General features: G+C 36.7%; 1 long non-coding RNA gene across 1 annotated transcript; it reads left to right on the top strand.

The window, feature by feature from the left end:
- The first annotated feature begins 6470 nt into the window (after nucleotides 1-6470).
- Nucleotides 6471-8549, top strand: LOC134533502 (uncharacterized). The gene is made up of 2 exons (XR_010075319.1): nucleotides 6471-6565; nucleotides 8324-8549. It is a non-coding gene; the product is annotated as an uncharacterized LOC134533502 (long non-coding RNA).
- Nucleotides 8550-23852: the final 15303 nt, after the last annotated feature.

Here is a 23852-nt window from a genome sequence, read left to right as displayed (position 1 = left end):
TTAGGTTATATTACGCTAGGTTAGGTTAGGTTAGGTAAGGTTAGGTTTGATTGTGGTATTTCGGCGTTAAGGTACATTTAAGAAACACACACAAATTCATTCAGTTGTTATTTCAGCATTGTGGTACACAGCAGTTTTCTAGCTGTCGGCGTTGTGGTCAATTTTGACATTCGGCGTTGTGGTATTTCGGCGTTGTGGTAACGACCCCATTTAAGCTCTTGGTACAAGACATATGGTAGTATTAATTTCGTAAACAGAAGTGAAATGCAACGAAAATGTGTAACCACGTAGTAGCCATCTGTGGCGGTTGGCGCTAACAAATGTTCACAATGCCGAAAACAATATCTATAGTATTAACTATTTAATGAATTTCACCAAGATGGGCAAAATTTTTATACAACTACTTTTCGGAAATCATGTCATTTTATCGGAACCGTTTCATTATATAGTTCCAAATTTGGCCTGAAAATCGATTGATACGATAGTCAACGAAGTTGCTACGGCAACGAATTCTAGTGATGGGTGCGGAAACTACGCGTGATGCGCGTCAAGAAATGTAGTTGAAAACACAATTGTCGTATATCCATCGTACTTGGTATTATTTTAAAGAATTCTAAGTTAAATTTCGTGTCCGTGTTTCGTATTATAAGTGTATTTGTTCGTTACCAAGATTTAGGTGTTACACATCACTGGCGAGTACTGAAAAACACGCTCATAATTGCTTTTATGTTTTTGGATCAGCTTCGTCTTCTGACTCTATTCAGGTCAATCTTAGGATTTTATACTGCAGTAGTCAATATAATTGTATAATTATTTCATCAAATACCTATAAAATTCCATAGGAAATTTAAGAAGAACCGCTTCAGCTCGCCAAGTTTACGTTTCAGCAAGAAATTCTTCAGGAATAATAAATTAAAAAGCTCATAAATATAACGAGTGATGCCGTCGGGTCAATGGCGAATTGTCACAGATACGCCCTCCCTGTCTCATGAGCGTGACGAGCTGGAGATCATTAGGAACCAACTGTTGGAGGCTCTGAAGTGCATTTGTCTGGTGGAATGAGGGAATGACTGAACGATTTAATGATTGATACAAAGAATGAGTACTCAAGGGACCCCCATCCACCTGGGCACACAAACGGAATGCCGAGCTTCAAAAAAGACCGCGCGATTTGAAAAATTGCTCAAGTTATAAGTGGTGCCAATTTGCAAAAAGGAAAAAAAAAGAATACGTTGAGGGTCTATATTAGTAGTTCAGTTTTTTTATTTAGTTTTTAAACCATATTTTTAGTAGAGTGAAAATGGCTGATACGCGAGTTTTCAGAATACGTTTTAGGAATGAAAGCCTGAAAAAAGATTCTTGATTGCACATTTGTCTTCATTTCTCCGCAATATTGTGTTATGGTTACCGCTAGAATTCCACCAGTCTTTCTCTCACTGCCGCAATTTTTACATGCTGCAAGTAACCACCAAGGTTTTTTTTTATAAGGCCAGAGGAGAAAAGTGCTCTTTCTTTTTTCCATGGTGCCATAACTGCGTGCCCCGACCAAAACTACAGTAGAATTTATTTAATTTTTATTTTATTTTGCGATACGTGGTCAGAAGCGTCCACGCTGTAGCAAGTTAACCCAGATTCCAGTGACTGCGCGGGCAGCAGCGATGTCTGAAGTCGGCGAGGGTATTTCATTTCGGCAGCATCCGAGGCTGACCTGCTCAAGCGAATAACAGACATTCCCCAGCAACGAGAATACGAGATAGTCGGGCACACGAAGCAGCAAGAGAAAAATAAAAGGCGGAAAATGTTGAAACAAAAGACGACAGCTCCCTCGTTAAAATAAAATGTATATACGAGGAAGGGGGAAAAGGAAAAATAAAACCCGTTTTAATTATGACGTGGACCGGGGAATTCCGAGTTGACAGTCATGAAGACGTGAAAAGAGAGCAAAGTTGCCGCGAGGGACCAAAGCAGGCAGGGGTAAAAAAAAACAGCACTTTATGAAATCAAAACTCTGGTCCCTGCAGAAGAGAAACAAAAAATCTCTCTTCAGGAAATCCGTCGAAGCAAAAAGAAAGCGATCCAGACCGGCGTGAGAAAAATATGTGCGTATCTTAATCTTGGCGGAATTTCCCTACGTTCCCATGAAAGCCAAAAAACAGTTTCACCCAATAAAACACGCGGAATTTTTTTTTTTTTGCGGACGTGTAAAGTGGTGCCCCGTTTCCTACATTAAAGCAATAATTCACCAACACCGCAAAGTGGTATTCCGTTTTCTTACGATCTCGAAATTTCCCTGGAGGCTGGTGTTTGAAAAATTAACTCTTCGGTGTGGTTACACTTTCATTCCTTTACATTATCTCAGGGTTATCAGATATCTCGTAAATAAATACTTATCGTTGAGCATATAATTATATTTTACAAGCGTATTGAACCCCATTTCGGATATCTAAAACATTTGTCCGGAGCTTGCAATAGACTTAAGCCAGTGGAATTCTATTCATGTTATGTTTCCAGAATATTCTTCGGTGTTTGTGAGCAACTTCAAATTTTTTTTAAAAATGTTTAAAAACTTTTAATGATTATTTAAATACCTTAAAGTAAACGTTTCCCATGATCTTCTGAAGGAGATATGCGAAAATAAAAGTATTATATAAGTACTGGAGTATTTTATTAAGAGAAAAACAAATTAATTTGTCAACACTAAAATTAGTGGTTTCAGGTTAATTGTGTTTACCTAATCTTAAAGAAATAAACTACGTCCAGAATTATTTCAGGTTTTTTTTTATATCATTGAACCTATTTCACAAGTCAGTGCACTAATTGCAATATTAGTTTTGACGTGTGGTGTAAAAGACGAACGAAACTAAATTATTTGAAAATACTCCACTAATTACAAGGAAAAAATGGCATCCCATGGCAAAACGCATTAGCCGAGCTTGTAACAGAAATTTATTCGGCTTGGTGGTACCCAGGTTAAAGTCGCCTAACGACACACTGCAAGTCTTATTAGTGAGTAGAATCATCAAAAAAGTCTGTCAAGGCGGACACAGGGGCTACATTACTGGGGTTACAAATTCTGGTATCACGCTGTAAGTCTCAGTTTAAATTCAGTAAGTTTCGTGGATTGTACCTAAGGGAAGGTATTTTCCGCAAAAAAAATCCTAAAATATTCAAGAGACTGCGACCATCTGCAAGAAAATCCATTGACTTATTTGACCAGTACAATCATGATGCTTATGCTTTCCCACGTAGTTGCTGCGATTCGTGAGTAGACACGTGTTTGAGAGAAACTCAAACAATCATGAAAACAAAAACCTATTAAACAGCGTGTTACATAACTAGTCTCAAAAATTTCTCGCAGAAGAAATACATGCACCTACAAACACGTTTTAAAAATTTATTTCGTCTAAATACAACTAAGCATCAGTAAAATGTTAACAAACGAGTCTGTTTATTGCACGTGTAAAAAAAAAAAAAAAACGTTTCATTGTTGTACAGCTTGTTGATTTCAAGAGTTCTCTTGGCAAGTCGTAAACCAGTGTCGTAACCCACGCGCGGAAGACAAGAATCTGGCTATGCGTCATTGTTACTCTATGGAGCCGCGCTGCGAGGGAACGCCGCGCAGTTAGTTTTCCGTACGGTCCGCGACAGAGCCGAGGACTGTAATTGGCGCGTTCCCTTGCTGATAACAAAGCAATCACCGCTGGACCCCGCAGTGACCCAAGGCCCAGTTACAGGGACCAAAGGAGGGAGGGGGGGATTGTTCATCTGCGGGCCAATTTGCGGTCGCGCCGTTAACTACTCCACCAGCGCTCTGCTCCTGCCAGCGGCGGCCCTGGGAAGCAGTCGGCAAAGGAAGGGAGACCGTAGGAAGATATTTCGGGAGGGGGTAACTAACAAAGAAACTATGCAGTAGCAAAACATCGCTTTGAAATAAGTTAGAGATTGAAGTTGGAATTTTCCAAATTTAATGATCTCAAGTCCTGAACTCATTTTTTTCATACAACTTTTGACGTAAACAAAATGTAACACCTGAATTTAATTATTCAAGTAAAAATAAAATACTCCCAAAATAGAAAAAAAACGGGCTCAGGAGGGTTTGTTCCCCCCTCCCCAAACCCCTAACACACATAAAATTAGGAGCTTCACTTGCAGAAGAGGAACTGAAAAGATCTCTACTAGGTGTAAAAATGAGGGGGAAAAAGGGTGGGGGCAGAAGGAGAAAGTGGTGTTTGCGTGGGAGAGGAACTGCCACCAGTTTGAATGTATGTCATTTCCGAACTTACATTATGTAAACGACGATTGAGGACAAATTTACGTCCGTTTGGCCTAGAGGTTGGTGGAACATAGATTTCGAACTAACCATATCAAGTGGTTGCATTAATTATTTCAAAAGATACAAAACGTATGTCAAATCCGTTTAGTTAGTTTCAAGTGCATTTCAGGAGTTTTAAGAATGATTTTATTTTTTTTGCGACAATGCACGAAAGTTTTGATATATTGACGATTGGTAGCAGATTTTTTTTTTGATTCGGTGGGGGGGGGGGGGAGGGGTTATAATAATTTTCCAACCGAGCTAAGCGAGATCTCCGTAACAACTAGAGCGATCTGCGTTTGTGTATATGTTTTTTTAAACGTGACTTCATCCAAAGATGACTTTAGAACCGTTGATTGGACTTTCATTAAATTTGGTGGATAGCTAAGTACGGCCATTTGAATTTTTAAGTTCGTGTAAGAGCTAAAACAGTAGATGCGTTTTTGATATGTTTAATAAACACACATTTATCTTTCCTAATCACACGCAATTTTCTAATTTCTGTCTTGGAATCCAAAAGACGATACTGAATGCCTCTAAAGTGAACTGTAAAAAAAAAATAACAGGTAATAAAATGTAAATAATAATATCATATAATTCTTCTGTAAGAATGAATTCGTTCCATCGACTTAAAATAAAATCGCACAACCATCTCAAGTTTCGTATTGTTTATTTGTTAAGGTTGCCGATGGCATTGCAAGAATGGTTATTAGTAGAGACCCGGAAAATTCACGGGTTCATTTCGTGTTATGCTAAAATTCAAATAATTATAATACCTTAGTTTTGCTTCTGTCATTGTTAATCTGGAGGACTAAGGGCCAATTAGAGACCCTCACTCATAGAAGTGTCGAATCACAGGCCACCCAGTCGAGACGACTCACAAGTCAGCAGCCAATGAACAGTTGGCATTTTCCCGAGTGTGTAGAGGATATTGGAGTCTATCCTGGAGGTCATTGAACCCGCGAATTTTCCGGGTCTCTAGTTATTGGTAATGGGGTTAAAAATGTACGAAGTAACCAAAAAACGGGACATTGCGACGTCTCAGTTTGGAGCGAACTAGTAGTTACTCTTGCGACGATTGCGTTACCCTCCATCCGGCGAAATTGTTACCAACCCGCCCCTACCTCCAGCACCGCCGCGTGAAATGTACAAGTGCGTCGCGCGCCTGGGGACCTGAAATTAGTTTCCACCGCCTCCTGACGGCAATGTTCCTTCCCGGATGGCGAAGTGAAGTTGCTACGGCTGGGGGAAATGGTAAAAGGGGGTGGGGGGGGTCGGGAAGCCCCTCCGACGATAACAACCCGCTCGCTCACGTCGCCGGAAGCAGACACCAACAAGGTTGAAACGGAGCGCGCCCACTGCGCCGCGTCATCTCGGGTTCGGCCCAGGCGCGCTTTAAGCCGCTCCGACGAGACGGGTCGTTACCACAACGCCGATATACCACAACGCCGAATGCCAAATTGACCGCAACGCTGACAGCTAGAAAACTGCTGTCTACCACAACGCCGAAATACAGTAACGCCGAAAAATGTTGCTGCTCGGAGGGGGGGGGGGGGGAGGAAGCCACAGGAGCAAAATGAAAAACAATTGAATGAATTTGTGTGCTAACCTTACCTAACCTAACCTTTGTGGCAGTCCTGCAATGACATTTTTCGGGGTTAATGTATTTCGGCGTTGTGGTAATTCGGCGTTGTATGGTACACAGCAGTTTTTTAGCTGTCGGCGTTGTGGTCAATTTGGCATTTCGGCGTTATGGTTTTCGGCTTTATTGTACGTTTGGCGTTGTGGTATTTCGGCGTTGTGGTGCGTCCCCAATAATTTTATAAATAAAGTTTAGTTTTGGACTTATAAAATAGTAACCTTAATATTACCCTGTATTTTCAGGTTAAATAACATTCTAAAAAGAGTGTAGGTAAGAAATAACCATGCAATTATAATGTAGTACGTGACTGTAAAATTGTGAATGTGTGTGTGTGGGGGGGGACTCCCATATTGGGTCCAGCGGGCTGATTACGAGCACACACTTTGCGTTATAAGTTGCGATAAATAACGAAGGTTTGCGAAGAATATCGCAGGAACCAGCAACGTGATTACGAACACATCGTGTTTCGTTAAACTTCGAATATTGATGACGTTGTGGCGGTATATATCACAAACTTTGATTACGAGCACACTTTTCAAGTGATATTTATCGCACCGGAGCTACGTTATATATCACGGGCATTTCAAGTGGTGATACGAAGCGATTGTGAGGTAAGTGATATAATTACTCTTAAAAATAATGTCCTCCCGTCCTAAAAACGGCATTATAATTGCACATTATTGTTTTAAATATAGTCGAGTACGATGTAAAGCGATGAAGTTAAACGAAAACAATTGTTTTAGGTTAGCGTGTGTATATTTAAAACGCGAACATTATTTTTAAAGTGCTATTTCTGTTTATTAATTGTACCATGAAATCATTGTTTTCAATGCATAGTTTGTGTGGAATAATTATGAAGTGGTTTAAATACGATCAAAGTAGGTAAGAAGAATATTAATAAATGCTGTGTCATAGCTTATCAAATTAATCCTAACCTAAAGAGCGATATTATTTACACGCACATTATGAACTCAACATAGCTATAAATAGTTCAAATAGGCTACTTATGTATATTTAGTGTTCGGGTATTTGCTCAACATGCATTTTTGTTTAATCTGTGCGCTTGTAGACTTCAGACAGTAAATTGTATATTTCTTTATTTAGTTTCAGAAAGCTATTTCCGGCCTCCTTGTGTGTTCAATTGTGCAATACATTTTTCATTTGTGCTCATTCATTTACATATTGGCTCTATTACCTAAATGTGTTAACATTGGTAATTGTTAACAAGTGGGGCTGATCATAAAACAAATAACTTGATGAATAATTTATTTATGAATTCCCCTCCTTAAACAGGATGATTCTATTAAATAACATTTCGAGCTTTTATGTAGGGGAGGCGAGGCTTTATTATAAAAATAAGTTTATGAAAACGGTAATTTTGAGTTCCTATTATTAACCTTGATACTTATTTCTGTTGAGATATTTCAAGTTGTTTACTGTTTAAATTGTTGGTTATGTGTGGTTAGCTACACTTCAAATACTGCAAACCTATTCATGTCTACAGTTGGTTAGGTTAGCTACATTTTAAATATTGTATAATGAGGTAAATATGGTGAAAAGCTACTTGTCCATATGTTTTTTTAAAATTATTTATTAGTTTTCAGACATTAATTCCAATAATTAACATAGGCTATCAATACTGTAACATTGTTTTACTAATAGAAAATTAAGCTTACCTCACCTAACCAACCATCCACACATATTTTGTAGTACAATTAATGTAACTAACCTAACTTAACTTACCATTCACACAGATCCACACTATTTTTTTGTTATTTTTAATTCATCTAACAAACTTAATGGTGGGAATGGCTGGTTTGATTAGGTTAATTATAAATACTTGAAAGTAGTGTAGACAGTTTATTAGGTTATGGTAGTTATATTAAATATACTGTGAACTCATTTTAACAGTTTTTAAGAATTATATATTGTAACACAGCTAACTCTAACCTAACCAACCGCACTACAGTTTATACCTATTATTTTTGTTGGTAACATAACTTAAGAAACAGTTCACAAAATCACACAGTAAGTATTTTTAATGTAGCTTACTTAAGCCAACCAATCATTCTCATGTCTAAATTTTTTGATTTACCTAACCTAACAAGCTATTAAAATGGCATATTTCTAGTTTAACTGCTTGAAGAATTACAACACACTCATGGAGAATTGTTGGAAAAGAAGTCGAAAAGTTAAAATTGTTTTTAGAAATTAAAGAAAAATGAATGCAGTTATGCGTTACATCGAGGAATATTAGCTCAATAATATCATCTTAAAAATTATTTTTATTAATCAGGCCCTCTTGTTAACAATTAGTAGCCTACCAAACTATATTACACTAATTTAGTTAATGTTTGAAAATATTTCAGGTTCTACACAATGGCCTTTGCTGCCTTTCTGCTAAATATCGAACTGGAGGAGAAGGCAGAGAAGATTGTTAAGAAACCATCAAAATCCCTTCGAATTGCCAGATTGCACCCTCATAGCAGTTGGAAAACCTTAGAAAATGAAGAAACATGAAGAAACGAGCTATGCAATTTAATAAATACTTTGTTATCAAGTTTGTTGCATTTATTAAAGAAATTGTGAAAATAAGTGTTCACTCATTTCCATGTTTGTATACAAAAAATTATTTCTTAACACAATATTTTCTCATAATTGGCAATTTTAGCACATGCCTCTAGCATGCCTTTTAACTTTTCTTTAAGTTCTTTGATGCATTTTTAATCAAATTGCTGGTTACCATTTCAGAAGCACATATTCCCAATGCTTCTCATCAGCTGCCAGCTGTCTTTCTTGAATGTTGTTTATCAGCTGCCAGCTATCTTTCTTGAATGCTGCACAACTGATCTTTTTTTATTATTTTTAAATTGTACTATTGATCATTATCAGTATGAATTGTATAGGTTACACTAGGTATCATAGAGGCAGAGTTATAATAAAGGAGGTGCTAATAACAAAGTACAGATTCTATAAAGTATGCCGACTAAAAGAATTATCAAGGTTTTTCCAGTCAAAGATTTCACAATGCTTGTATATAACCATTCTTTACTTTTTTTTGTGTAAACAAGATATAACATGGAAGAATTTCATTAGACTAGCTGACTATCAATGCAAGTTCCAGCAGGTACAACTGCTTGTTGTTGCCAGTGAGCCCATTTGTATACAGACATTACATACATTTGTAGACATTGTTTCATGTGGACGAATATAAAAAAAATATTTTGAACTAATTTTTATTATTGTAAGTTTAGAATCAATGTAGGTATGTTTATTGAGACTGAGACAAGTACAAACAAATTAAATGACACACATTGCATTTAGCTAGATAATTCAGGAACAAATATTGACTTACTTAGTATGATTCATCTTGCGATAAAGTTTGGTACAGCTCCATTCCTTGCACCTCCCCAGTCAACACTCTGCATCTTATGAATTTTTATCATCACTCACTGTTCTTATCTTTCTATTTATCATCAGAATAACCAATAACCATTAAATCTGTGCTTAGATGTGTGTGAACATTAAAATAAGCAATTTTTGAGCTAGTATTTAGATATCAAATCATATGTTTCTTAAAATATGTGATGAAGCATTTGAACAGCTTATTTAACTATATTAAGTAAAATTTAACTTAAATAAAAGACTAATACAGTAAATTAATATGTAACTGATTGTGACTGATGGCCATTATAACAAATATGCATAAAAAACTCTTAGGTTTCTTGGCTATCTTATGAAAACACAAGGATTGTAAGAGGTCTTGTTTTAATAATGAACCTACCAGGGGTATATGCAGGGGCAAGAGGAATATATGCCTCCCCCAAAATCCTAAAAGAAAAATCTATATTCCCCCCTCCCCCCCCCCACCACCCAAAAAAAATAAAGCCAACAGCAGGCTAAGTGCTTCTATACCACTTTCCTCCTCCCCATCCCCCTTCCTCCCTCATAACAAAATTCTGCATACACTTCTGAGTAGAACAACTTTAATTTTTATTTTTTTTAATATGAACTATTAACACTTCCATGTTTATGCAAGTCATTTTTTTGTGTTTCATTTTAAATGTAGCACACCTCCAATTTCTCTCTGTCAACTTTCAGGTATCTTAACTACTTAATTTTCACCACTCTTATTTTAAACCCACTACACCAATCTCAAAAAACAAAATTGGAAGCATACCAGTATTGAAAAAAAAATATATTTAATTTTCAAATAAATATTTGGAAAAGTATAGGATAAACAAAATGCATGACTAACACAATATAATGTCTACCAGATGTTGAGGGACAAAACCACCTTCTAGAATCTACATCATTCCCAATGATGATGCTGTACCGAAGATTTGGATAATTCACTGGTCAAGGCTGCTCAGAAATATAACTTGGATAATATTGCCAGCTGTTATCTTAGCAGCTATTGCTTAAGCTGCTCTTTTTATTGCAGCATATATCATGTTGATCCATTACTGAAATTAAAAAAAAATGGATTAAATAATTGGAATGCATGTACATGAGAAATTGTTCAAACTGAATATTATTTTACATATTAAACCATCAATTTCTAAACTTGCTGAGAAAAAGTAATCTATTAATTTATCTTAATGGAAAAAAAAGGGGGAGGGGAGAATTAAAATTATTGAATATTTCTAGACAGTTTTTAAAATAATTGCAGCATATTAATAATTTACATACATGTTGGATCATTAACCAACTTGAATGCCATCTTGAAAACAAAGTTGTTTACTCAGTACTTACTCTAATTACTCAGTACTTAGTTTCACTTGTTTAAGTCATTGGTGAGATTAAATTAAACAGCAATTAAAAAAAACATAGCAATGAACTTTCATATCCTCAGATTATAAAAATAAACTGTTCTTACACTGAAAATTTTCAAGAACTGTTCCATAATAACTGTTTAAAATGTCAATCTTTTTAAATTGAAACATTATGGGCCTAATTTTATCCTTAGAATATGCAACCCAATACACTGAAGAGTTTAAAACAGACTTCAAAAAATGAAAATACAAAAAGTAGCCCATATCTTCTCCATTGTAATTGAAGGCTGCTGCTTACATAAAAATTGTAATGCTATATTCACTAAAGAAGAAAAAAAAGAAAACTAATATTTTGCCAATGGTCAATGGTTTTTAATGTCCCTAAACGTTTGTTAAGCCTCTTCGTCAGTTAAATCCACAGATACATGCAAGCTTCACATTCATTATTTGAAGAAAAATTGGCTGCAAACTCTCTGTGGCTCTTAATAAACCACACCATGATTTCTGTTGGGCAGCAGTAACTTTACCAGTGCTACTCTAAGGCTTATTTTAACTGAGAACACAAATATTCAACACAGTGTCCTCTTTAATAGCGGCATGTGCACTCTAGTCAAGAAAACCACAAATTTAAATAATTTACTGTAATTAAACTTTACCAAGTGTACGAAGGGAGTAAAAAATGTTTGAGTGACCTATAATATAAATATTAGCAAAATTATTTTTATTTACGAATGGTACTAATATCTTGGAAACATTGTTTCAAAACACTTGTATATAAAATATACGAAAGCACATGAGTATTAAAATATATTTATAAAATTTTAACTGATTAGATTACATAAACTAGAAAGCTCACCGCTGGAAATATGTTAAAAAGTGTAGTTTTTATTAGGTATGCTAATAACCACTTAAATATATCATCAACCACATATATGTATAACTTTGAAGTATAAGGTTATGTTTTTACACAAGCACACAAAACTTGACTAAATATTTTTTTTAATTCCACTCTTCATATCATATCAATAATAGGTAAAATAAAAACAGACACGGGTTCGTGGTAATTAGTTGTTCCTTTAATTTTGTAACCTGTAGAGTGGCCTTATTTTCATTCTATTGAAGTTTAAACATGCTTCTCGTTCGATGTTTATGTTTACATGGCAAGACGCAGTTAGCCACAATGACGACGCGAAATCTTTAACTGCATTTTTGATTTAAACTTCTACGAAAAAGGCAGCAAAAAAAGCTTTAAAGACTTTATTTAAGAAATTAGTGCATTAAAAAAGATTATTTTGTTCCCAGTAACACTAAGTATTCATGATTCACTTACAAAATAGTCTGTTCGACGAACATATTAATTGTTCAATTGTTGCTTGTCCTCTGACGTCATGGATTCGTATCGCAGGTCAGCGTTACCGTGGAAAATAACGAAACGCATATCGCAAGGTGGGTCGTAATCACCAAATGCGATACGTGTTTCGTTACCGCGTGAAGAATAACGCTAGTCGTCGATAGTGTTCGTAATCAGCCCGCAGGGCCCGTAGGTAATCGAATGTGGAGGCCATGTTGTGACCGTGTGTACCATAATATTGTTGAGCACGAATCACAAATTTCGGACGGTATCAAATCGCACAACGGTGCTACGTTATTTTATCGCGTGGCCGGTTGAAACGAATAACAGGTTAGCGACGTGATTAACTATAATAAATATTAAAATATAAAATGAAACATTTTTTGGCATGTTTTTCTTTGTTTAACATAGCACAGGAGAAAAACCTGTTTACAGCGAAGTTTAACGTTGACAAAATTTTAATATTGGAGGTCGCGAACTGTCGCCGCAGTACTTACATCTATGGTTTCATGTTTGCTCTGGCAAAACACAGGTATTGCAACATTGGCGATAAACAATTATTTTACTCCATGTTTAAATAAAGTAATAATTGAACAAATATTATAATTGAAAGATTTGTGCAATGGGAGTACATGACATGATGTAAGCTTTTGGACATACGTATTTGCTAAACACATGTATGTAGAAGAAAACTACACAAAACACAAATTTGTTTGTGTAGTTTTCTTCTACAGACATACATGTGCTTAGCAATGGCGTATGTCCAAAAGCTTACATCAAGTAAATTGAACAAATCTCAAGATAGTTTCAAATTCATAAAACAAAAATTAAATATAAAATTAAATATCAATATATCACTGAAACAAAACAAACACAGAAAGTCTCAACGAGTGTTCGTAATCGTCCCGCTGCTGGTTTCCGCCGTGACGAAAAAAAAAAAAAAAACTCGCTCGCCGAAAACTGTCACGACATTATTTACACTAACCGTTGCGTCACGCATCAGTAAATATTTAAACGCTTTGAAAGTGCTGAAGTTGATGTATATTCAGGCTTGAGATCACCAGTCGTGTTGATTTTTGATGCGTGACATCTTAGCTATTGGTATACGGCATTTGGTGGGAGTAATCTCATTTCGCGTGGAACGGAAGTGTGTAAACACGGTGTTGCCATCTGTGGCGGATGGCGGAAACCAAAGTTTCACTGAGCCAAAGTTAAACTTTATAGCATTAACTTATTCATTAATTTTTAACAACACGGGCAGTATTTTTATAAAAATGTCTTGAAAATCAGGTCCAAAGTCAGTATTTAGTATTTTTTTTTCAAGTCTTTTACGCTTTTATCGGAGCCGGTTCATTATAGAGTTATAAAATTTTGGTCTGCAAGTGGAATAATTCGACAGTCGACGTCACTGATACGGCAGCGAATTCCAGCGGTGGATGCGGAAACTACGTGTGATTCGCGTCCAGAAATTTAGTTGAAAAATCTATTTTTGTATATTTATCATGCTCGGCATTATTTTAAAGAATTCTAAATTAAATTTCAGGTTCGAGTTTCGTATCATAAGTATATTTGCAACACGAGAACACATAAATAATCTCGTTACATATATCTGGCTAGTACAATAAGACTTGCTGAGATGTATTTTTTATTATTTTCTCATAATAACGATAATTCAAGGGCTATATATTTCTGACATTTTTACACGTTACCTCCCTTTCATTGTTTCTTTGTTACCAATATTTTCAACAGATATCTCTAACTGTAGGACAAGGGACAATAATTAAAAACACTTAAGCGACTGTTTACACGTATCCGACTGAACTGCGAAGCGTTGCGAAAAGTTAAAGAAGTCCAGTCTGGGATTATTGTCGTTAACTGTCACGCCACTGTCTTCACCTATCTGCCTGCCGTCCTTTTTCCTCTGTATAAACGCCTTTCATTTCCACAACTTAAGAGTACGAGTCTGATTTACCACTCGTACCTTTACTGTCAAGAGTTCATCCGAATATTTTGCAAGTCCCCAACACTACTGCAGAGACAAGTCCAACTTCTACCTCTGGCGTTAATATCCTGACGGACTCACCGCAAGTTTTCTAAGTTTTGTGCGTGGCGGCGTCGGTCAAGGCGGTTTTTTTTTTTGACGGCGTATCTGCGGCAGTGTAGACGTCTTCCTCGTGGCTGAACTCTAACCTGGCTCGTCCACTAGGGGGCCATTTATACCCCGGATCCGAGCTTCTGCTCTGTGCTGGCAGGGAAGCCTAAGATGTACATCAAGTTCTGTCCCTGCCCGAACACGCCCGAATATTCACCTTCGGCCAACCTCTGGTTTATTTATATATATTTATATTTCTCTGTTCATTTTAATGTAGCTTTACTAACCTAACTAACCGTCCATAGTGTTTTAATGTAGCTAACCTAACCGACCACTTTTAATATTTGAAGTCATTTTTCCTGCGCAAAAATAAAACAAATCCAGAGGTTGGCCGAAGGTGAATATTCGGGCGTGTTCGGGCAGGGACAGAACTTGATGGACATCTTACTTAGGCTTCTCGTGCTGGGAGCACACAGACTGTTCACGCCTGCAGGAACAAAATGGCGATGTTTCCGCAAGAATCCCCGTGAAACTCGAGGATAGCCGGACTTCGCCGAAGACAGCCGAGGCATTTCCCGCGCAGAATAGAGCGGCCGCGCGCAACATGCAGTGCGGGTGGCGTTCTGCTGGCGTGCAGGCGTACAACACACGCTGTACTCTCTACGGAGACGCTGGTCTCCGTAACAACACATATAAAGGTCTGGTTCCCCCCTCCCCCCTCCTTTTCGCAAAGTTGCACAAGAGACACCAGTTGTCACAAAAAAATTTTTTATTAAATTTATGATTCGTTATTGCAGTTAGAAACATTTATAAATTTATGGAAGATTTTTTTTTTGTCTACCAGTATTGGATCGAATCCAGTTTTCTGGTAGCTGAGTATAGGATTAGATTTTTGTATTCGTGCCTCTAAACCAAATCCAGATCTGAAAAGTCAGGTATCAAATAATATTCGAGCAAAGCACAGAAATTTAAATTATAAAGAAACATGTTATATTTTTTTAATTTAAATTTAAAAAGTAAAATTTACGTGTTAAGGATGCAAAAATAATTGTGTTATAGACGTTCTCCGAAGTGCTGAACAAACATCCCCAGAGTGTAAGTGTAAGTGGTTGAAAATACAAACATACCTTTGTCAAATTCTGTATAGGAAAATAATAAAAGTCTTTGTCAAATACACAGGTGCTGGTGTTTGAAATTCTCCATTTCTCGTCTTGAAATACTGTTCTTCAAATATTTGTCCTCGAATATCTCATATTTAGAATATTAAGGATTCAGTTGTGTGTGCAATTGATTGACTCAGGCCAAGTGTCTAAATAAGATTCGGAAACTCGTCAGGGAAAGAAAAGAAAAATCAATCGTTTCGAGGTCTTTTCCCGTCGCGGATTCCCGTTAACTTTTATCTAATATGTGAACCGTGCAGTGGAGTCACAATTTTTTTTTCTTTGTTTTCTCTCGTGAAGCCGTTGATCTTGCCGTTTCGTTCTCACGCCACTGGGGTCGGGTGGAAAAGAAAGGGGGTATCTTGTCTGCGGTAGCCCGGGCTCTAGGGAAGGTGAAGGGGGGAGGGGGTAGCACGAGCCACTTGGTGGATCAATGGCCGCGAAACAGCCTCTTCTGGCCCGAGGCCAAACAGAAGGCTCGCATCTCGCGACCGACTTATGAAAGGGAGCTCGGAAGAAAGAAAGGCAGACAGGCGGGTGGAATATCTGGCCCGACGCGGCTGGGGTGTGTAAACCACATGGGTGCTTTCCTACTTCGCACGCTGGAAGCTAGAATTCGCAGCCTGGTTGTAGTTTCACATTCGTTCACTAAAGGTGCCCCACACAGAAATAAAAACATTTCAGTACTTTTTCAAAAGATTACTTCGGAAACCATTTTCCAAAAAAAAATAGTTTTTTAGTGTTACAAGAAAAATAATGATAACTTGTACAAAATGATTATTTTTGCATATATTAAATACGTTTTTGGCGTAATTACTGAAACTTTATTTTATTGCAAATTCATTTCATTGTTCTTTGACCAACGAATGAAATATCCGTTTTCCGATATCCGATCCGGGATATTATGTGCATGCATGCGCTTTTTATTTGTTCCTGGTCGTTCAACCCACCGTTTACTGACTGAATTTTTGTTGTAACCTATATTGCTCTCCGGCTAAATTTCTAGTTTATAAAAACTATCTAAATTCTGGAAGCTAAATTAACCATTTCATCTACAATCCTGGATGATTTTGTAGTTTTATGTTATCGTTCTTACTTGCACATTATATTGGAAGTGAGTTTTATCGACAACCTTTTTTAATGCAAGATACAGATTTTTTTTACATTGTTAAAGTTTAATATTGGAAAATTACACAAAAAATATAGTAACGGATAAAAAATGGAAGTCACAATCTGCGATAAGTGTGATATGTAACCACATTCTGGCAAGAGGAATTACTTGAAAAGTTTACAGGTATGGTAGTAATTTTCCAGTATTTTTTTATGAATTTATAATTTTTTCCTAATTTTCTAGAATAAAAATTACGGAATTTCAAGATGGCAGCCGTACGAAAGTTTTCAAACTAGTGGAATGTTTTTATTATAATTTAATTAATTAATTTTTATAATTTAAAATTTTTTCCCCGAATTTATAGCATTTCAATTACGGATTTTCAACATTAAACTTTAAAAAGTTTGGCGCTAGATTTCATGATAGAATGTTCTAGAATACAAAATGGCAGAAATAAAATGGCGGGTACAAAATTGCGGATTTCAAAATGGCGGATCCAAAATTACCACCGGGGTCAAGTTCAAGGTCAATGTCATACAAGATGGCCGCCGTGATGTAGGATCGCAGATGGAGAAAATCGGCTCTAGCTCCTCACGCTTACTCCTGCTCATGGGCTCGGAGCCCTATATATATATATATATATATATATATATATATATATATATATATATATATATATATATATATAGTTCGCTAAAAAGCTTATTAGTGACCGAATGCTTTTATGATTTTTCTGTCAATTATAAACAATTTAACTAACGCTACATACCACACAAAAATATTTGTTGGAGCCTAATTGACAAAACAATATTTTGCATGTAAAAAGAGGTTAATTTAATATAAAGAACGTAAATAAAAAAAATAAAAAGTAAAAATTTATAATTATAAAGATATTTTAATTTAAATAAATTTATTAAATAAATTTACTAATAATATAAAACTATACAAAATAGCCTACAGCCTAGAAAAATGTACATAAATTGCGCCAAATATATGTTGCTCTATATGGAGAATATTATAATTTTACTATTCACGTTGAGTAGCTATTTCATGGTCAAAATTTAAATATCTACTAACAGTGAAGCCGTAACGAGAAAATTAAATATAATTTTTACAAAATGGCTGACACCGAATGTAATAAAAATGAAATCTGGTTCTCTTGGCCACCGAATAAGTGTTTTATTAATTTTTATTTACTTTAATATATTATAAAATAATTACATTTTAAAACGAAAATTTTGGACAGTGTACTCTTGCAAAGCGTTTAAGCAAAACCACGTTATAATTTATATCTTGGGCTACAAAATCAAAAGACAAACTAAACTTTATCGAATCGGGTGCTATGTGGCAAAATAATTCAGTTGTCTCTTAAATATATATTTTAAAAATTTTCAATATCTCGGCAAGTATAGAATAATCTCGCATTTAACTGAGTAGTTTTTTTTATGTTTCATTTTGTGTGTATTTGTTTTAGAAATAGTTTCTTTATTAGAGTTTGTATTTATTAGCCCTAATACAGAAAATAATTATTTTGTACTTAAACAAATTATTCCTTCGGAAACCAGTTGTATATAAATAGTTTGTAATAACAGCAAGAAATATAGTGTATATTTATACAGTACATGCCTATAGTTTTATTATGTATATATGAAATACTGTTTCAGAATAAAACCCTGTACATTTTAGGAAAATTTGGCGCATATTATAATATTATAATTGATGTTTCATTCAAAGCATCAGTTTTTAACCATTTTAATATAATCGATTATTTAATAATTTGGCTTTATTTTTTTTGTACGGATTAACGCTCGCAGTTAAAACTGGAAAAGCAATCCAGGAAAGAGAATTTCATATAATTTTAACTATCGGAGTTACTGGGACAGCACAAAGTCATAAATAATGCCCGGGTATGAATCCAAACCCAATGTATTACCGTAAAAAATATTTTGTAGTGCTGCAGTTGTTTCTATGTAAACGAACAAACATAAAAAAATTGGTTGTCTGTAAAGTCGGTTTACGGACGAAAGTTTAACGTGACAACGTCATAACAAAACATTGATTAAATGATTGCATACTTTATTAACAAAATTGAAACATTTTTATTTTAATAATAAAAGAATAAATACTTGAAATTAAACTAGTAATCAGATTTTTAAAATGCAACAATAATTAACCTTTATTGCCGAACTTGTTGTTGTAATAAGCAATGAAAACCACATTAACTTTTCACTTCACATTATAAACAGTCGAGTGGAAGAGAGATACATGCGGCGCAAGCGTACAATGAGCGTAACGGGACACAGCGTAACGGATAAATGTGCGCAACGGGACATTGCGTAACGGAACAATGTGCGTAATGGGACACTTTTTCGTGCGTGCAGCCGGCGTTCATCGATTTATTAGACGTCACGTCAAAAATAGCCTATCTGTAATTCTACAGGAACATGTCTGTATCATACATAACAGTGAATAATTATATAATTTTCACGAGATAAGAATCCACAGGCCCCGTTACGCGAAATTTGCGGAGAGTCAAGTTGAGGTTTCAGTTCATGACGAGGATGAGGAGGCTTGGCTAGGATGTGACTACTTGTGGCCTACGTGGGCCAGACGGGAAGCCTACTATTCACTCGTCCTTCTGGACATACCCGAATACTCGCGTTGGCAAGCCTTCTTTCAACAGACGAGAGAGCCAAACGCCCGATCGTGCATCTTCGGTTTTTTTTTTTTGTTCATTGTAAATAAATATGCAACTCATGATAACTAATTGTCAATTAGGTTAGGTTAGCTACATTGTAAATACTTTAAAACATTGTGGACGGTTGATTTGGTTAGGATAGCTACATTAAAGATACTGTGAAATCATTTAAACGATTTCCCCCAAATAAATACACCTGTTGTGGTACGGAAAAATAAAAGCGAGCATGAACTTCGGGGAACTTCGGGTTCGGCTCTCTCGTCTGTGAAAAGAAGGCTTGCCGACGTGAGTATTCGGGTATGTCCAGAAGGATGAGTGAATCGTAGGCTTCCCGGGCCAGACAGCTGCCAAACCTACGCTTGAGTGAAGCCTCCCCAATCGCACGAGTCACAAAACGGCGGGTGGTTTCCCAGGAGAGTCGGTAAAAGGGGGTAGCGAGGGGTAGAATGAGGCGTTCCCCGATAACCCGATAGTCCAGAACGGCGGACTCCGGTCAATCCGCATGCTCTCCCGATCACATCGTAAAACGCTCCAGTCGTACTTTTTTCTATCAAGTCTCTCAGGAAGTAGATTCCTGTTTTTTTTTTTTTTTTTTTTCCTTTCGATCCTGGCCAAGCGCGAGCAAGCCATTTGTGATTGCAAAAAAAAAAAGTCGATTGCCAACTATTGGAAATGTACGAAGCGGCATTCTGTGCTCGCTTTTGATAATAAAATAAAAAAGTTAAGAATCGTTAGGTAACACTCGTGTAAGTCACATCTGTGTCGACTGTAATTTGGTATTGTAACCAACAAACTGAATTGACTGTATAGTTCTTCATAACTAAATTAGAATTATGTCATTTAATCCCAGATAGTGACATTCCCAAGGAAAAAAAAAAATTAATGAGCAATTCCCAAACACCTCCATAAATGACCCTTAAGCCTACTTGAAAAGTGAATCTCAAAGTAAGTAAATTTTTGTTGGCCTTCTGAATATTCGCATAGTTGCCGATGCAGCTGTTCGTGTGAGAACTAGTCCCTCCTTGTGGCCTATGAGAAGTTTGTGGCGAAATATTTTGATTAAAATGTTTTTCTTAGCGAGAAAACTATTTGCTACGCCATCTTTTTTTGTTTCTATGCCTGTCAAATGATTTACTTGAACGTGTGAAAAATTGAAAATTACATGAAAATATAGTGTGAAAATTTTTTAAACACAAAAAAAAATACTGCTGGAAATTATAGATTTGTTGAAAAACCAACCAGATAATGTTGCAGTCGAAAGAATTCAGATAGCCTTTCACGGCTAGTTTCTCACTGATAATCAGACTTTGAATTAAAAAGTCATTTGGGTACGACTGCTTTGGTTAAAATCTCGTACTTAAGAATCGGGGAAAAGCAAAATATATTTAACAAAGAAAGTTCTGTTCCTCAGCTAGATACAAACCACCACACACGTACCGCAATATTACGATTTCCGGCATTGAAATGACGGTATAATTATTGTGCTTTTTTTTTCTGCCGAGAAAAAAAATGCATACTACATACTGGAATTCACACTCGGTGGAAGAAAAAATATGTTTCTCACGATAAGCGCTTATGCTGCGGCGATGAAGCAGTCGTCTGCGCAGAGTTAGGCGTGGCTGCGATCACGCAGCGCCTCCTAATCCAGAGCCGAACTCGTAATGACCATGCGATTCCTCTCTGATTGGCTCTGCTATCTCTTGGAGTTGATTGGCTCGTTACCTCGGGCTTCATCAGCGAGCTTGGCCCCACAGCTGGATGCGAGAGCGAATGGATCAAATAAACAATTTTCCGCTGGCACACAGCAGTTAGCTAGCTTCGTAGGTACTGCAAATAAGTGTCGAAATGCGTAAAAATAAAGATTGTTAACACTTTTTAAACGTTTTTGTGTTAGAAGAAATTTTATTTCCATGGATATGTTATGGATAGGGACACCTGTATTTCGCGAATACATTTCGTGTCAAGGTATTTCACAAAATACTGAGTTTTATCTCCTGTGGTTATTGGCTGAGGTCGGTGAGAGGTGTCGACCCGCTCTTGACGGGGCCAATGAGAATGTGGTCTCCGTACGGCTGCACCCTCACAATTTGCCATGACTCTTAGAAAAAGCTACAGTGTTTTGTGAAATACCTTGACATGAAATTAAATCGCGAAATACAGGTGTCCCTAGTTATGGAGTCCGTGAACGTAACACAAAAAAAAAAACGGACAAGTTTTTCCTGTGTTTTTTTCTCTTTGACAAATGTTAAAAATACAATAACTATGGATTTCTTCTCTGCATAGTCGTTTCATAATAATGCACGAGTGTCTGAATTTCTCTGTATAAAAACTAACGGATTTGCTTATAAATTATGTTAGCTGGTAGAAACAATAATATAAAGTGGCATTTCAATATATCTGGAAATTTGCAATACCCCACAGTTGTATGGAAAAAAAAGTAAGTAGAAAACTCTTTACATGCAGAAAGTGAATAAAAGTCTGGCTTAAAATTACAACAGCAACGTATTTGTTTATGCAAACATGTCCAAAGCGATACTCTAATCAAATAATTATGTAAATAAAATATTTTCTTGTGCTTCTCACATATTTTTACATCTCAAGTGCGTATTTTACACACACACACACACAAAAAGGAAAATTTCAAGACATAACCATTTTTTTTTACGTGCATGAAACTGGCTGTCACTACAGCTCAAACTGTAAGCTTGCCTACATCGTAACTGCTTTAGACACTCAATATGTCAGCTTATATTCGCATTTCATCACTGGGAAAGATTTAAAAAAAAACACCGAACAAATAACAGTGATAACAAACCTGGGCAATATCTTAATGTCTCCTTACCGTTGAAGTAATCGGACAATCATTGTTTTACCTGCACGCTCTCGTTCTAGGGTTCTACATCTTAGCGCGATGCGCAGAAATGTCAAATCCCTCTGCCTTTGAGGCCCTCACACACCATCAGTACGAACTGACATTTCGGACTTGTCGGTAGGAACTGATTGACTGACGAACTGACGGCTTTCTATCAAATCGGAATGTGGACTCGAAAAACCCTCAGTCCGAACTGCCGCGTGTGGGAAGAGCGTCTCGCCAGTCCAAAATGCCCGACCATCAGCTGAGGGGAAGCCTAAGATGTCCATAAAGTTCTGTCCCTGCCCGAACACGCCCGAATATTCACCTTCGGCCAACCTCGGGTTTATATATATATATTTATATTTCTCTGTTTATTTTAATGTAGCTATACCCACCGAACTAACCGTCCACAGTGTTTTAAAGCGTTTTAATGTAGCTAACCTAACCGACCACTTTTAATATTTGAATTAATTTTTCCTGCGCAAAAATAAAACAAATCCCGAAGTTGGTCGAAGGTGAATTGTTCGGGTGTAATCGAGCAGGGACAGAACTTGATGGACATCTTATGCTGGAATCACAATGCCCCGACGGCCCCGACACGACAGGCCCGACAAGTTCAATAGCCAATGAAATACAAGCTCGCCGTGACGTCAACCCGACAAAATACGCACCCCGACGGCCCGCAAGGAATAGATTCTATTTCTAATTCCGTCGTGTCGGGGCCCGACAGAAAAGAAAACGGCAACGGAAAGGAAACAGCACAGAACTAAATTTCAAAAATATTTACCTACTTGGTAAATCTTTTTGCTGAAAAGTGAAATTTCGTTTTACGTGTGAGGAATTGAAAAATTTGTAGCTTGCCTTAGTCTGTTTGTATAAACATAAACAGATATCATCGTGTTTATGGTTAAAGACGTTATTTTAGAATCCATCTTTTAATTTTTCGTTTCTTTTTAATTATTCGCACAGCTAACATTAGGAGTATTTTTCTGTCCCTCACTGACATATCTTTATCTTGTTTCCTTGTAACTATAATAAACTACTCTTTGTTTTACAAATTAAATTAACCTTACTTCGTATCGCAGACGACTAAATGTTTTTTTTTTTTTGCACTTCAACTGTCAATAATAAATAAAAGAGCCTACTTTGTTTTTAGCGCTTTCTATAATGCACTTTAATTGAAGTATTTAGCTTGGCACGATTTGCTGAAGCCCAAATTGAAAATCGTCGGGTTATTTTTTTCGTGGTATTGTGACCCTACGCTTTTAAATCTGTCGTGCTGAGATGCTGCACGACAGTTTGTCGGGCCTGTCGTGTCGGACCCGTCGGGGCATTGTGATTCCAGCTTTAGGCTTCCTTCAGCTGAGAGTCGTGGCAGACATCTTTGTTTATACTCTTTGGTTGCTTTGCTATTGTTTCTTTCCCCTCCTTTTATTTCTCTAACTATAAAAGTGCAACAGAAACTGCTACATCCAAAGAAAGTTTCTTCCATGTGCTACGATAAAACGATACAGCCATCAGCAACAGCAATCACAACACTGATCGTGGTGCGGGGAAGGCTTCAGTTCAGTCCAGACTGCCCGGTATCTGTTCAGTACAAACTGATCGTGTGCTGCGGGCTTTTACGCTCTCGCTATGTCCACACCGCTTTGAGCCTGTCGGGTGGGAGACGTGTAGCGAGGTAGCAGTGAACTCGTAACATAAAGTAGGCCGACACTAGCTTTCCCCGTGGAACTGTCTCTCTCTCTCTCTCTCTCTCTCTCTCACTCTCTCTCTCTCTCTTCTCACTCTCTCTCTCTCTCTCTTTCATCTTTCGCTCAGTAACTTTCCTTGTAATACCTATCTTATTGATACATC

Source organism: Bacillus rossius, chromosome 6 (genome assembly GCF_032445375.1).
Source record: "Bacillus rossius redtenbacheri isolate Brsri chromosome 6, Brsri_v3, whole genome shotgun sequence".
In the NCBI taxonomy this organism is placed as follows: Eukaryota; Metazoa; Arthropoda; class Insecta; order Phasmatodea; family Bacillidae; genus Bacillus; species Bacillus rossius.
The sequence above is the reverse complement of the archived record's forward strand: the minus strand, read 5'-3'. Positions and strand labels throughout refer to the sequence as shown.